This window comes from Suncus etruscus, chromosome 2 (assembly GCF_024139225.1).
Source record: "Suncus etruscus isolate mSunEtr1 chromosome 2, mSunEtr1.pri.cur, whole genome shotgun sequence".
Taxonomy (NCBI): Eukaryota; Metazoa; Chordata; class Mammalia; order Eulipotyphla; family Soricidae; genus Suncus; species Suncus etruscus.
Genome location: NC_064849.1, coordinates 38807326 through 38823882, shown reverse-complemented (window position 1 = coordinate 38823882; position 16557 = coordinate 38807326). Strand labels below are relative to the sequence as shown.

Genomic DNA, 16557 nt, shown 5'->3' with positions numbered 1-16557 from the left:
TGAGTCTCTTGTTAAAAACGTTTGAGGAGTTGTATAGCTGGATTGTATGGGAACTCAATTTCCAGTTTTTGAAGGAATCTACATTTATACAATACAAAAATCCCTCCCTTACACCTATATTCATTGCAGCACTATTTACCATAGCAAGACTCTGGAAACAACCAAGATGCCCTTCAACAAACAAATGGCTAAAGAAATTGTGGTACATATACACAATGGAATATTATACAGCTGTCAGGAAAGATGAAGTCATGAAATTTTCCTATACATGGATGTACATGGAATCTATTATGCTGAGTGAAATAAGTCAGAGAGAGAAAGAGAGAAATGCAGAATGGTTTCGCTCATCTAAGTGTTTTAAGAAAAATGAAAGACATTCTTGCAATAATAATTTTCAGAGACAAAAGAGAGAAGGGCTGGAAGTTACAGCTCACCTCATGAAGCTCACCACAAACAAGGATGAGTTTAGTTAGAGAAATAACTACATTTTGAACTATCCTAATAATGAGAATGTATGAGGGAAATAGAAAGCCTATCTAGAGTACAGGTGGGGTTTGGGTGGAAAGGAGGGAGATTTGGGACATTGGTGATGGGAATGTTGCACTGGTGATGGGTGGTGTTCTTTACATGATTGAAACCCAAACACAATCATGTATGTAATCAAAGTGTTTAAATAAAATATATTAAAAAAAAAGAATCAGGAAGCAAAAAAGAAAATGTTTGAGGACCCCAGCATAAACCATATGTTCATCTGGTCTTGATTGTACCTTGTTACTTCTGCAGCTGCATCATTTGCAGCCACCTATCATTTGACTGCTCTTGCATTGAAGTGACGATGATGGAAGAGAAGCTTAAAGATTAGGCAAACGTCATTTTTTTTTCTCATGTCTCTTCCTTCTTTATGTTTCTCTAGCATAAAGTGACAATAAGTTAAAAATGGCCATCCAGGTAGAATTAACAATAGAACAATGATCACAGAAAAACAAACTAAGGCATATACATAAACTGCATTATAGTCAAGAAAATTGGAGAGTACATCAAAACAAATCAGGCCACAATTGACTTATCTGACCTTGTAAATACCCTCTTCTCCTTTAACTTTTAATTGTTTTTGTCTTTAAATTCTAAGTTCTCTCACTCCCAATTCTCCTAGCTCCTTTTGAAGGTTTTTTTTAACCCCTTCTATTCCTTTATTGGACATTTTTCTTCAAATCAATCCTAAAGAAGTCACCTAAGGCATAAAGGTTTCAGGTTAGAGTGATAGTTCAGTTGGTAGAATGTTTGCCTTGCATATGACCAACCTGGGTTCAATCCCTGGCATCCAATAGTTTCCTGAGTTCCCTGAGGCATGATTCCTAAGCACTGAGCCAGGTGTAATCCCTAAGCATCACTGGATGTGGTCTAAAAACAAATAAACAAACAAAAGCATTAATCATCTGCTTCTTCTTTTCTCTTATTCCCCACACCTACACTAAATGTTGTGCCTTAACTTGTGTCTACTACAGACCACACCAAGGTCCCCCTTAGACCAACAAAAGATTCAGATCTTTATTAGCAGGTTTTAATGGTACAGGGATCTATATCATTTTGTTAACTAGCTTGCAGTTACTGCATGGGAGCTAACATCAATATTAAATTTTATTTCCCCCCCAAATCAAAGCATTTTATGGCATAGAACTCAAAAACGTATCTTTTTCTACTAAAATAAATAGAACTTTCTTCCAAATGTCTTTTCTAAATTAGGATTTACCCCCTTATTTTATCTATACCTGTCTCAACAACTTGTACAATACAAAAATTGTACAGAGCAAAAATCAGTAAGCTAAAGGATGGTAAAATGGTAGATATATCTAGCCCATTCCTATTTCTATAAGTAAAGTTTTAGTATAACACAGTTATCTTGCTTTATAGATACTCTTAGACCGCAATGGTTGTCAACCCATCTGGGTATTCAAATTACCAGGGAATTCTATGACAGTTTTAATTGTAAGATTGTATCCTGGAACAAACAAATTAGAATTTCTTGGCTTGTAATTCATGTATTCATTTGTTTGTTTGTTTAATTATCAGTTGATATCCTTTATAATCAAGTTTAAGAAACACAGTCCTTAGGGAAAGAGTTTATTCCTTTTAAGTTCAATCAGGTATGTGCTGAAGAGTGAAGGGAGAGATCATATCCCTCGAAGATACTGAGTAAATGTCTAAGAACATTTTCCCATCTGTTGTAAATCTCTTTTGCAAAGGTTGATGCCCAATTATGGTCCCTCTGATGTAAACCTCTTCGATTCTTTCAATAGCTCTCATCCTTTTTTATCTGTGAATAAAGCATCTCACTATTTGCCATTCTCCTTTATTTTTTTTCTCCTCCTCCCCCCTGCCTTTTCTGCTTATCCTCTTACAGAAAAGCTTTCCTGTATCAGGTAGATATGAAATTGCGGAAAGAAGTAAGGTGGCCCAAGGATTGTGGAATCAAAGAATAATTCAGCTCTTTCTCTTCGGTAGAAACATAGAGTAAAATTCTGGTATTTTTTCAGAAACAGGGACCTTCTGAAAATACCACTAGTCTTTTGCCATGCTCCCACTCAAATAAAAGTGTTAGTGAAATGAAATGCTATGGTGGTTGATATTTTCTATTATAGCTCAGCATCTCCAGGCCTATGTAGGAGGATGTGATGGTGCTGGTAACGATACAAATATGAACATGGGAGGAAGAAGTTAGTAGACCTTTTCATGCCAAAGTCAGACTTTCATTGTTCCTCACCTAATTACTCACATGAATCACTAAATTATTAGGGGCTCTTGGCTGATCTCTTTGATCCCAAATCATCTTCTTTCCTGGTATCAATTGCCCTTCACGCTGCTGCCAGGCAGAAATTTCTGTAAAAAAACTTCATGTTCCTCAGTGATGGTGATCCCCATTACCTGCAGAGTCAAAGGCAAGCTCACTAGTTAGTCTGCCAGATATTTCTGGCTGCTGACTATCTTTATAATCCTATTCTTTAAATTCCCCAGCTGTCATTTTGAAACATTTAAAAATTTCCTTGAATGGAATTTCAAATGCCTCTAAACTCTACCTATATGATTTTTCCATCTAAATGAGTCCTGAAAGGCTCCAACTAATTATTATTTCTTGTATAAGCTTTCTCAGTTTCCATGATAAGGTTAGGTCTGAGGCTGTTTTTTTTTTGTTTGTTTTGTTTGGTTTGGTTTGGTTTGGTTTTTGGGCCACACCTGGCTGTGCTCAGAGGTTACTCTTGGCTGTCTGCTCAGAAATAGCTCCTGGCAGGCACGGGGGACCATATGGGACACCGGGATTCGAACCAACCACCTTTGGTCCTGGATCGGCTGCTTGCAAGGCAAACACCGCTGTGCTATCTCTCCGGGCCCTGAGGCTGTTTTTTAGTTGTTTTATTATTCATATATTTAATAAATATCTTAAGACTTTCTGAATAGCAAAGCCTTGTTAGGTCCTATAGATATTGAGATAGAAAGGAATAAATGAAAAATTCTTGCCCTCAAGATAGCCTAGTCTATCTTTTACAAAAAGATATGATACCATCCATGCAAATAGAACACTTATGAAAACACAATTACCAAATATCTCAGAAATATGCCAACCCCATATCCCCATTCTCCTTTGGATACTTGTACTGTGAACAACAAAATCATAACTAAAAGAGAAGTGTCCATCTAATAAGCTGTATATTAAGTAGTTTATTTCCTAACTTATTTCAATTTCAAATCTCTGAATCCCTCTTGATATCATTAGACCTGAGGTTGTTGGAAATGCAGCAGCAGCTTGTACTTCAGCATTTGTTCTGTACATCAGAGCCAGGCAGGCTGAAGTGTCAGATTATTTTTAGTTTAGCAGTTCGATGCAACTGTGACTGTGTTGACACAGTTGTCAACTAGCTGGTTTAGGGCTTGGTTTTCTCTTTTTGGAGTCTCTTCAAGAATTCTCCATGTCCTTTTGTGTGTGATCTTATCCACAAGGAGGGTCTTTTCTCTAAAGACTCCTATTTGTCATTTGCCAGATTTATTAACCTCTTTAAGCTGCAATGGGCACCAATGATTTTTTTTTTTTTTTTGTCCATCTGGGAGAGCCTATAGAAGCTGAAGTTTCAGCGGACAAAGATTAAAAATAAAATCACAGCTAGTACTGGAGCTGCCAGGGGTCTCTTAAGCAGATGGTAGTCTTCTCCCTCCTGTGCCTCTAAAATCACAGAGTTGAAGAAAGAGTTTCGAACTAGATTTCAGTCTTTTAATTTCTTATATTCTGTCCCAGCAGATCCTGGAAGATTTGTGTTAATAAAATATTTGTTCCTAAAGTCCAGACATGTGTAAATTATATACCCAGTCCTTCTATATTTCATTGTAGCATTGATTTCATAGAAATCAAAGGAGGCTAGGAAGAAGTCCGAGAAAAGGGACAAGGTGGGTTGTGTGTGTGTGTAAAGCAGTGACACTAAGATGCATGAAACGGCAATCAAATTATGCTTAAATTGAACAAAAGCAGAAATGGAAGAACACATATTGAGACAGCAAGTCCCAATGTTAAGGATCATGGAACTTCAGGATATCTGTTATCATCTATTAGGCTATTTGGGCTTCTGATAAGAGAATGAAACATAAGCTAGTTTAAGCCAAAAGAGAAAGCTGATTATTAAAAAAAAAATGAGTATCTCAGAACCCAAGAGTATAACTGTGCCTCAGAAAGCTGAAGAAGTGAGAAGTGAAAGACCCCTGCGAACTTTCAGTGCTCTGGTAAATAGCTCAACTTTTTTCTGTGTCTGCCTTTTTCTCTTCCTGGAAGTTATAAGATGTCTCAGCTGCTTGTTCCGTATGGGATCAGGATGGCTCCTTATGGCTTCCAGAATCACATTCATAGTTCCATCTCCACAAGGAGACAGATTGACTTATCCACATTGTTCTTTTATTTATTATGAGATACACCTAACAATGCTCAGTGGTTACTACTGGCTCTGTAGTCAGGAATTATTCCTGGCAGGGCTCGGGGGATCATATGGAAACCTGGATTGCCAGCATGCAAGGCAGTATAATAGCTGCTGTACTATCTCTGCACCTCTCTGAATTAATCATTTTGATTTCAAGTCACATTCCTAGAGTAGCCTCTTTTTCAGCAAGGATGAGTTATTGGCAGTCTCAGTCAACTAATATTAGAACTCTGACCATTCCACAGCTGTTGTTCATCGTAATTAATCCGCTTATAGTGGTGAGAAAGGGACAGACAATATGAGGAATCATTGTACTCTGAAAACATGCTCTTCAGCAGAGAATTTTGTTAGTGACATGGAGATGCATGTAGAAATAAAAGCAGAAGAAAGCTAAGATTAGGAGCAAGAGCAAAATGATTACTTATTAACTCTCCGTATGTCTCATAAACTGGCCACACAATAAAAAATGTCAAACTTATTTCTTATGTATTACCAGTGCTCCCAAGCCATTCTTCTAAGTCATTCTTCTCCCAAATCGTCACCCTGATTGTTCAGATTCCTTTCTAAGAATATCTTTTTCCTTATTTTCCTAACTACTATAGACAAAGTCTGAGTCCCACTACTAAATTCATGTGGAAATCCAAATTCCTTTAAAAAATGTAAATTGGTATAACCATTTTTGAAAACTATGAGAGGGGCTTCTTCAAAAAGCTAAAAGTAGGGGGCAGAGTGCTGGCATAGTGGTAAGGCATTTGCCTTGCATGCGACTGTCCCAGAACAGGACTGGGTTTGATCACCCATCATCCCATATGGTTTCCCCTGCCAAGAGCGATTTCTTAGCACATTTCCAGGAGTAACCCCTGAGTGTTACAGGGTGTGGCCCAAAAAATAAAAAAAAAATTTAAAAAGCTAAAGGTAGAACTATAATAACATCTAGCATTTCATCCTTAAATATCTATATAAAGCTGTGAAAACATTAACACAAATATATATATCATTGTTTATGACAGCATTATGTACAATAGCTAAAATAGTTAAGTAAACTAAAATGCCCAAGAAAAGGTGATTGGGGCTGGGTCAATAGTTCGGAGATCTAGTGCACATGTTTGTAACATGCTAGAGGTCTAAGTGTAATCCTAAGCACTGCATGCCCCATGAACACCACTGGGAAGTAACATACCAAGTAACATAACATAGCCCCAGAGCACTGATTTATATTTTTAGATGAAGTATGGATATTTTTATACAGACAGTGAGAGCTCAAAGGAATTATGATTAGTGAAATAAATCAAAAAATATTTATTTATATATTTATTTATATAATGGGTTGGAGCGATGGCGCAGCAGTAGGGCATTTGCCTTACACATGGCTGACCCAGGACAGACTCAGGTTTGATCCCTCAGCTTCCCATATGGTTCCCCGAGCCAGGAGCGATTTCTGAGTGCAGAGCCAGAAGTAACCCCTGAGCAACACCCGTGTGGCCCAAAAATAAAAAGGAACAAATATTAGATGATTTAGCCTCTATGATATGGGGTTATAAAATTAATGGCCAGACAAAGCAATAAAAACCACTTGATGTTAATAATAAAACTAAGGATAACTTTACCTGAGAAGAGGGTAGAGGAAAGTATATATGACAGAGAGGGAGTGAGAGGATGTGGGAAGGGAGGGAAAGAGAGAGGGAGAGAGATCCTATCCCTTACTCCTCACCTTCCCAACCCTTGCAGTGTGGTGGTATTATGAAGCAATAAAATTGTAGGGGGCTGCGCTCTCATGAATGGAATTAGCCACTTTCCAAAAGGGGCTCCAGAGTTCCCTTGCCCCTTCTACCATGTGTGGTTATAGCAAAAAGATGGTCATGCATGGATTAGGCAGAGGGATCTCACAAGAAATGTTATCTACCAGCAGCTGATCTCTTAGATTCTCTGGAATTGTGAGAAATTATTTCTGTTCATAAACTCACCAGCCTATGGAATTGTGTTATATAGTAGTCCAAATGTATATATATATACACTATCCAAATTCACTGGGGTTCACACCAAATCTCCCCTTGTTCTTGGATTTGTTTTTCCACTTGCTCCTGTGTACTAAGAATTTTACCAAATAATTTAACTATCATTAAATAAATTCTCCCAACAGTACGTATACAGTCTCCAGAGTCAAGGACAACAAATAGAATGCCTCTCTGCCTCACTCATGATACTGATGGCATCAATTCTATCAGGAAACGTATTTTTATCCTAGACCCCTCTTGTTATTCTGATGTCAGATAATAGGACAATAAGAACTTTATACCATATGACATTCCCAGTTGTGTTTATGGTTTGGGAAATTCTAAACATAGATGCAATTGGCTCACTAAAACTATAATAGAAGACAATTCAGTGAAATACAATGAAGTGAAGACAATTCAGTGAAAGAAATATGGAATTGATTATCTGAAAGATAAATAAGTGTCATTAATGTCTTGCATATCATTATAAGTAATCAGCATTTATAGATACCTTCAGAAAAACTAACAGTGCCACATAAAAAGAATTGGCTAATTCTCATAATAGGTAAAAGTTGCTGAGTAATAATGCTGAACAAATAGGTAAAATAATATTGAACAAACAGGTAAAAGTTACTGAATAAAATCTGAACATTTCAAAAGATTAAATCATCTTTCTGATGATTAACTCAGAGTAGGTTGAAAGTGAACTTCACGAAAAGTAATAGCAAGAAATGAGCCCGCTGACACAATGTGTTGTGGACACTAGCTTGTGGACTTTTAATGCATTTTCAGCATTTGAGTTGAAATTTTTAACATCCCAAAAGTGTTTGCATTCAATTTATTTGGAAGGTTAGAAAGTTATAATCTTTCCTAAGCGTCCATTGAGAGCATTTTCAGTGTTAATAAAGGGTTATCATCAAAGATACACAGAGAAAAGGATTGTGCTCAAATTCATCTGATTTGATGAAAATAAAGCAAAATGTTTAAAATTTAACTCAAGGATGAAACTTCATTTTTATAGGGCTTGATAAAACTTTTATAAATTCAGTAGATATTTGTTAAACACCAAGGACATACTTAAGTTTTATGCATTGTACCAAGAAACTCTGGAAGTATACAACTGTTAAGCCTTGATCATTTAAAATCCCTGAGAGTTGAATGTTTGTGAATAATGTAATTTTCATACCAGATTGCCAGATCTTAAAATCATACCAGATCTTAAAATGAACATTGTTTGATATTTTTGAATACCTTTCTTTCATTAGCAAGGTAAATTAAATATACTTTCTTTGATGACTTGTTCTGAAAATTCATCTATTGCTTTTATTAAAGACCCTAATATAATGTACAGATCACTTAAAATCACCTTGGAAGAGAACAGGAAAAAAACCAAATATTTTCACATAAGTTCACAAATAACAATGCATTTTTATCTATAGTTTATGTTCACTAGTGTCACTTGAAAGTTTGATCCTGGATGCTTTTCACAATCACACGGGAAAAATCATGGCACCCCTCATTTGTCCATCTGCAGGGACACGGGGCATTGTGGTGATACAGGACTTCCATTTTTTTTTTTTTTTTTGCTATTGTATATTACCAGAATTAGCAGCTTGACTTTGAGTAACTGTTCACATTTTCAGCATCATTCCAAGGCATATCAGATAATGGTGAATCTCTCTTTGTGTCCACAAACCTTCAGTCAGTTGTTTAAATTTTCTTTTGCTAATATTAAAAATTAGTGATTCAAGAGAAAAATAAGTCAGTAGCTTTTGACATGAGAAAAAGATAAAAGATATTTCTAAGGAAATATCAAACCAGTCTCTTCAGAGTCTGAAATTCTAGGGTCTCTTCACAGAGATTTCAACAATTTTTTTCCTTCAGCTAAAATGTCAGATTGATGACAGGAAATGTTCAGTGTTCACAATAATTTCCCATTTCAAGCTTCCATCCTATTATAATCTTTGAAGTTCTCTTAAGTCACAAATTAAAGTTGTCAACCCTGGATAACTCCATTAATGCAGGCAACTGATAAGGGTGATTGATTGACTCCCTAAAAAAATCACTCAACTCCCCCTTCTTCCACCACATTCAAACCCTGTCAGGGCTTGCTTGCTTCTTTGCCTGATATCTTGCAAGTATTTTGTAACATCAATTTTAAAGTATGTCTCAATTTCAATGTGTAACAAAGACTGTGCTTTCCCCTTATATGTTGAAATTCTTACATCTGGCTTTTATCTTTACTGACAACTGCTGCTCCTCAGAGCTGTCAGGGAGTCTTGTTAGAGTCTTGCTAGTTAGGCTAGTATTCAGACCCTAAAATCACAGTCTGGGAACCTTTGTTAGATCTATAGAGTCTCCTTTATTCCAGTCTAGTTTGATAAGAATGCTAGGAAATTGGACTTCTGTGGTTTGCACCCTGCTCTTACCAACCCAATTCTTCCCTTGTCCACTGGGTCCCATGACCCTAATCAAGGACCAGTCTTGCCACTGTGAACTTTCATCCTTGAATCTTTATATTTGGTTCTCTTTTCATCATGTTAATCAACAAACTAATTTAGCTTTATTCCTCCTTTTAAAAAATTTTTGATAGGGCCATTACCTATCTTAGGGCTTACTCCTGATTCTGTGCTCAGGGATCACTCCTGGCAAGTGTGGTGTACCTTAAGCTGTGCTGGGAATTAATTCCAGGTTAACTACCTCTCTGGCCTCTTTTCTTCCTTCTTAAATAAAATCCAATAATTTTTCTTGAACACTCCTCTCACTTTACTTCTTGGGTCTGTTTTGCAGTATTCTTTATTTTAAAGGTTGTTCATTATTTACTGTCACTGGTCTATCTCATTTCTGTTTTATGAAACAATATTTTCACTTTAGGAATAATCTCAGAGGTACAAAGGAGAATAAGTTGTCAACACATGCCCTATCACCTGCTAATACTTTAGTGTGTGTTTCCTGTAAATACATTCTACATCATTATAAAATAGTCATCAAAATGAAGAACTAAATGTTGATGCATTACGCCTCTAATCTTTATAACCCACTTAATTATTGCAAGTTGCTCATAATATCTTCAGAATCACATTGTATTTCATTGCCATATCAAGCCTAGTCCTCTAGAATTCTTTGATTTTCATGATCTTAGATTTTAAAGATTATAATTCTATGACCCAAATCTAAAATAACTAGCTTAACCTAAAGTAAATATTGTAATTTATTTTGTAGAGTGTCACTTACTTTGAATTTGTCTGATTTTTAAGTGAATTTATTCAGTTATCAAAACTTTGGTATTTATAATATTGATAAAGTATTCATCTTATTTGATTATATAAATGACATATGATTTCAGATAGTCACTAGTGATATTAAGCTTGAGGACTTAAAGGCATATCTTCTAGGCCTCTCCACATAAAGTTATTCTTTTTCCCTTTGTAATTAATAAATGTTGCTTATTGAAATTATGAAAATTTTCTTATTAGGAAATTATGAAAATTTCCTTCCTCATCAAGTATTCCAATTTTTACATAATTATGCCAATATCAATTTATGGTTTTAACCTTAGTGGTTTGTAATCTGCCATCATCACTTATTTTAATGTTTAAATTGACACAGATATAAAAAATGCTGGTAACAGTGTTCTTTTAAGCAGCCTTCATCATTAGTTTGTAGCACAAAACAGTGTTCTAGGATCCTCTTGTCATTACCTTGATTCTGCCCTAGAATCATCTTTTTCTCCAAAAAACAATCGTTCCTTTGATAATGGTGTTTAGAAATCAAGCTCTGGTGCTAGATGTTCTAAATGCAGAAGTGTTGCTACTCTTCGTTGCTTTCAGTAGACAGGACATATTTTTATAAACTTTGAAAAGTGGATCCACAATAACCTTTTATCTAAACCTTTTAGCACCACTATTAAAGCTCTAACCTTTTTTAGGACTCTATTCAAACCCCATGCTTTTTTGTTTTAGCCAGTGGAAACACCAACAATCCAACAACTATCCAAACTTTGTGTATGTCACTTTATCCTTTCTGAAATTCTTTGCATAGTTTCGAAAAGCTTTCTCCCACACATGTGCTGATCAGTATTCTGCTAAAGGCACAGAAGAATCCTCAAAAGGGCTACAGATCTTTTGTAGCCCTTATGTATACAGATCTCTGTATGTGTGTCTGTATAGCTTTTTTTTTTCTGTTTTTCCTTAGCTCAGGGAAGTTCCTAAACTATTTGTGTATGTATTGCTCTTACCATGGTTTGAAAATACCTTTTATAAAGCCATGAAAATAGTAAGGTTTATCTTATTCCCCTTTTCTTGTGGATTACTGTCCTTTGTTGACTATAGTCTAACATTTAAAAACCATTTGTTGAGGCTAAGAAGAGGCTCAGAAACTAGAGTACATACTTTGCATGTGCCATCTCTTAAAACACACCAAAAATACTCCCCACCCCCAGCACTGCATGATTAGTGCAAAGACAAAAAATTTTTAAATAATTTTAAAGCATTTGTTCATATATTTTGTCCAGTTTTTCTTCCTTCCTTCTTCCCTCCCTCCTTCCTTCCTTCTTTTCTTCCTTCCTTCCTTCCTTTTCTTTTTTTTTTAAGTAAAAGCCAGCCCCAGTGGCACAGGGAATAAAACACAGGGCCCTATTCATGTTGGGTATATGCCCTACTATTGAAATATAATCTCTGGCCTTATTTTGACTTTTTTTTTTAATTAGTGGAACTGTTTTAGCACATTTTTATTATTTTAATAATAATTTATTTATTTAAGTTCTGTGGTTACAAAAATGTTCATAGTTGGGTTTCAGTTAACTGTACACCATCCTTCACCCGTGTAACTTTTTCCTGAAACCAATGTTCCCCATTTTCTCTTTCCGTAATCCCTGCCTGTCTTCAGAACAGGCATTCTATTTCTCTATCTCTCACTATCATTGTCATGGTGGTTGTTAGTCCAGTTATTTCTCTAAATGTTCTCACCACTCTTTATATCATAGGCTGGTCCTTCTAGCCCACATCTCTGTTGTCTCTGGGTATTATTAACATACTGTCTTTTATTTTTCTTAAATTCCACAGATGAATGAGACTATTCTGTGTCTCTCTCTCCCCCTCTGACTATCAACATGATAGTCTCCATGTCCACCCATGTATAGGCAAATTTTATGACTTCATTATTTTTCTTACAGCTGCATAGTATTCTGTTGTATAGATGTACCACAGTTTCTTTAGACACTCATTTATTTTTGGCATCTGGGTTGTTTCCAGATTCTGGCTATTATAAATAGCACTGCTATGAACATAGGAGTGCAAAGGGCATTATTTTATTGTGTGTTTGTGTCCCTAAGGTATATCCCTAGGAGTGGTTTCCTGGATCATATAGGGGCTTGATCAATGTCCAGGTTTTTAAAAAAAAATCCATATTGTTTTCTAGAAAGGTTGGACTAGACAGCATTCCCACCAGCAGTGAATGAGAGTTCCTTTCTCACCATACCCATGCCAGCACTGGTTGTTCTCATGGTGTGTGTGTGTGTGTGTGTGTGTGTGTGTGTGTGTGTGTGTGTGTGTGTGTATGAGTGTGTGATGTTTTGACTGTTTTTTAATTGAAAGAAGGAGAGTTTGATGGGGCATAGTTAGTTCATGATTCTCAGGTATGAAAATCATAAAGAATATAAGTTTCAAAAAGTGAAAAAATTTTGTGTATTTTGTTTTCTTATAGTTTTGAGCATTATAAATGGTGCTAGTATACTAGGTGCCAGTAAATTTTAGTTGAATAAAATATTTTTAATATTATATTTAAGAACCCATACAGAAGTTATTTGATTGTCTACAGTGTGCTGAACACTGATTCTATGATAAAAGAAGTATATTCAACTCCTGCTTTCATAGAATGTAGTACCTAAATGGAAAGACAACTATCAGATACAAATAAAAAATGGTCACAGTTGCAAGTTAAGATAGCTTTTTCTGTGTGTCAAAAGTATGAAGTTCTCTGGGAGAGAGGAAATGAGGAAAGTCAATATTAGAAAAAGTGGTTAATAAAGTCTCAATACCAGGTGGAGAGAAAGAGTACAAGTAAAGTTCTTGCCTTACTTGTGGCACCAGTACCACATATGGTGCCAGTATCATATAAAGTCTGAGCTCTGCCAGAAGTAAACTCTGAATGTCGTGCCAGATAAAAGCTTTGAGTACCACTGGATGTGGTCCAGAAATAGAAATCAATCAATCAATAAATAAAGACTTTATTAAGTCCAGTCATAAAGGAAATAATGAGTCAGCCTGTTAAATTAATGGGGAGATGAATGATTACAACAATTGAATATGTCAAGTTCTGAAACAGAAAAGGAGTTGATGCTTTCACAAAACCAGCATTTGCCTAATGTATTGCAAGGGAAGAATGCCACAACATAAATTAGAAGATGATGGGCAGGTCCAAAGCACACAGAACTGTGTTGCTGTTTTGTTATGTCTTGATTTTCTACAAAGTACATTTAAAAGCTAGCTATTGGAAAGATACAAAAAGGGAAATTTATCTTTTAAAAGTACCATTGTAGTTGGGGCCGGAGTGATAGCACAGCAGTAGGGCATTTGCCTTGCATGTGGCTGCCCAGGACGAACTATTGAACTATTTCTCCAGCTCCTCTTACTGGGATTCTTAAGCTTTGGGAGTTTTTAGATAAGTTTGCCTGTATGCTAAGTAGTGTTTTGTTCTCTTCTCAGAATAATGGTTTTAAATTACAAAAGAAATTGATTATACTGGTACATAGTTGATCAGATATTTTACAAGAATGTGACATATTTACATAGCTAGGTACTCCTTTATTGGTTGATTATGTAAGATCAAATGGTGACCTATAATTATAAAGCAGATAAATATGAATACAATGGTGATAAAGCTAGAGTAACTATGATAGAAAATATCTGACTTCTCTTTTTATTTAAAAACCATGGTTACAAGGTTGTTCATCTTATAGTTTTTATTTTCCACAGAAAAAATTGTTCATAATTGAGTTACAGTCATACAATATATAACAACCTTCACCAGTGCGCATTTCATATCTGACTTCTCTTGATAACAAGGTCACAGAGATTAGCAATGCTACTGTAGTGTGTTGGCCCTCTATAACTGAAGGAAATACTGAATTTCTTTTAAAGGTGAGCAAAAAAAAAAAAGTGAAGATTTTCTTTTATGATTGGACTTTATAGCTTGCCCCTCAGTTCTTCCCATGAACACTGTCTTGGTAAATGTATGTGTCTATTGCAGAATATCATAAAGTAGAGTGACTTATAAACAATATAAATATATTTTACAAGTTCTTGAAATTGTCGGTTTTAATATCAGTGTTCAGTATCTGATTAGAGCCTGTCTCCAGGTTCATAAATGGCTATCTTCTTACTATGATCTCATATCCAAAAGAAATGAGGAAGCTCTCTGGTATGCCGTTTATGAAGGCACTAATCCCATCTTTAAAGTCTTTTGCCTTGTGACCTAACCATTCTCCAAAGGCCCCACTGAAAAATACATGATGTTGATAGTGGAATTTCAATATATAAATTTGGGGGGCGGGGAGACAAGCATTCTGTTTATAACATACCCTAAGGAAATCCAAATTAATCACTTTTTATTTGAGAGTAATCATAGGTAAAAAAAAATGAAGACCGGAAACAGGGTGATTTCAATAGAGACAGCAATAAGAGGACTAAATTGAAATGGTTTTTGGAGAAAGAAAAAGCAGATTTTTTAAAATAATATCTTTATTTAAGCAACATGATTACAAACATGTCTGTAGTTGGATTTTAGTCATAAAAAGAACACCCCCCCCTTCACCTGTACAACATTCCCACCACCAGTATCCCCCCATCGCCCTCCTTCCCACCCCCGCCTGTATTTGATACAAGCATTCTACTTCTCTCGCTTATTAGAAACAGCAGTTTTGAAAAGGGAAAGCTTTCCTAGAGTTACTGGGAAAGTATTCACAGAAGAAATGGGTCTAGGGATATGAAATGTGGTGTGTGAAATACTAGCAAGCAAAAATTCCCAGACTATTGTCATTGTTGATTATAAAGTAAGGGACAATATTGACATTTGCAGTTTAGAAAGAAAGAGTGTTTGTAAAGATTAAATGAATAATACAGAATACAACTCAATTACTCATTTCAAGTTCTGGGACAAACTTTGAGCACTAGCATAAACTTTGAGCCAAACAATTAACCAAATACTTAACCAAGTTCTCATATTTAAAATGAAGACATTAATGTAACCTGTAATGCTGGTGTAGGATTAAGTGGGTCCTAATATAAAGTGATTAGCACATCTTTACACCTACTAAAGGTTGGTAAGTATTAGCAACTTTTTAAATTGCTATTAAAATTCTAACTTCCTGACATTGTGTTGAACTGCAGCCCATGAAGTTGACAATATGTTTGGAGGAAATAAGATCAAATAGTATTTTTTTAAAAAGAATCTGTTCAAAATCAAGTTTAAATGTAAAAATATAAGCAAATCTAACCTTTTAATGTTGCCTCAGACAGCACTTTCTATAGAAATTAAACATTCCTACCACATGTTTGTATGTAAGCGTTGTACTTGAGTAGAGAGAACGAAGTAGCTCCCTTTAGTCACTGAGTGGAGACATTATTGTTGTCCACTCTGCAGCTTACAGCTGAGCTCTTGTTTGATATGATAATTACTCTAGCTTAAACAAGTAAAAGGCACACACACACACACACACACACACACACAATGTAATTGAGATTCAGTTTGAAAGTCCTTTGCTTTCATTTAGAGAATCTAAGACAAGAACACCATGTTTCCTTTTAGTCTGTCATACTAGCATTTCATAAGGCTGTACAAAGAATTTCAATTTCATAATTTGGAACTGCCCTGCTTTTTTCAGTAATATTTATGTAGATAACTGTGGCTCATAACAAAAAAATCAGGGTTTGAGTGCTATATTTTAGCTGTGTGCTTTGTTGTATAACATTAACAATTCGTGTGATCTGCTGAGCCTGGTTAGTTTTGCAAATTTAAATTTGCTTTTAAATGTAAAAGAAGAAGAAGAATTCTACATCATGATTATTGTACATATCAAAAGAAAACTTAAGACAATGTATGGATTAAGATAATATAATAGAGCGGCTCAGAGTGACAGTACAGCAAGTAGAGTGCTTGTCTTGCATTTGGCTGGCCCAGGTTCAATCCCATCACTCCATAAGGTCACCCAAACCCTGTTAGGAGTGATTCCAGAATGCAAAGCTAGAAGTAAGCCCTTAACACCACCAGATATGGCCCCATGGTCCTCCAAAAACCACAATTAGAGAAATTTTATAAGCGATATATAATGCCTTTAGTTAATAAAACTTAAGATTTAGGGGCCAGAGTGGTGGTGCAGTGGTAGGGCGTTTGCTTTGCACGCAGATGACCTAGAATGGACCACAGTTTGATCCCCTGGCATCCCATATGGTCCCCCAAGCCAGAAGAGATTTCTGAGTGCATAGCCAGAAGTAACCCCTGAATGTCACCGGGTGTGGCCCAAAAACCAAAATAATATACTATAAAATAAAAGTTAGAAAGGAATAAGACTTAAGATCTAAACAATAAGAAGAAAATATTATTATATTGTA

General features: G+C 35.7%; 1 protein-coding gene across 1 annotated transcript in view; it reads left to right on the top strand.

Moving 5' to 3' along the window:
- The window catches only part of GNG2 (G protein subunit gamma 2), a 129699-nt gene that overhangs the window by 109954 nt on the left and 3188 nt on the right, over positions 1-16557 (top strand). The gene's annotated exons all lie outside the window — the stretch shown is intronic.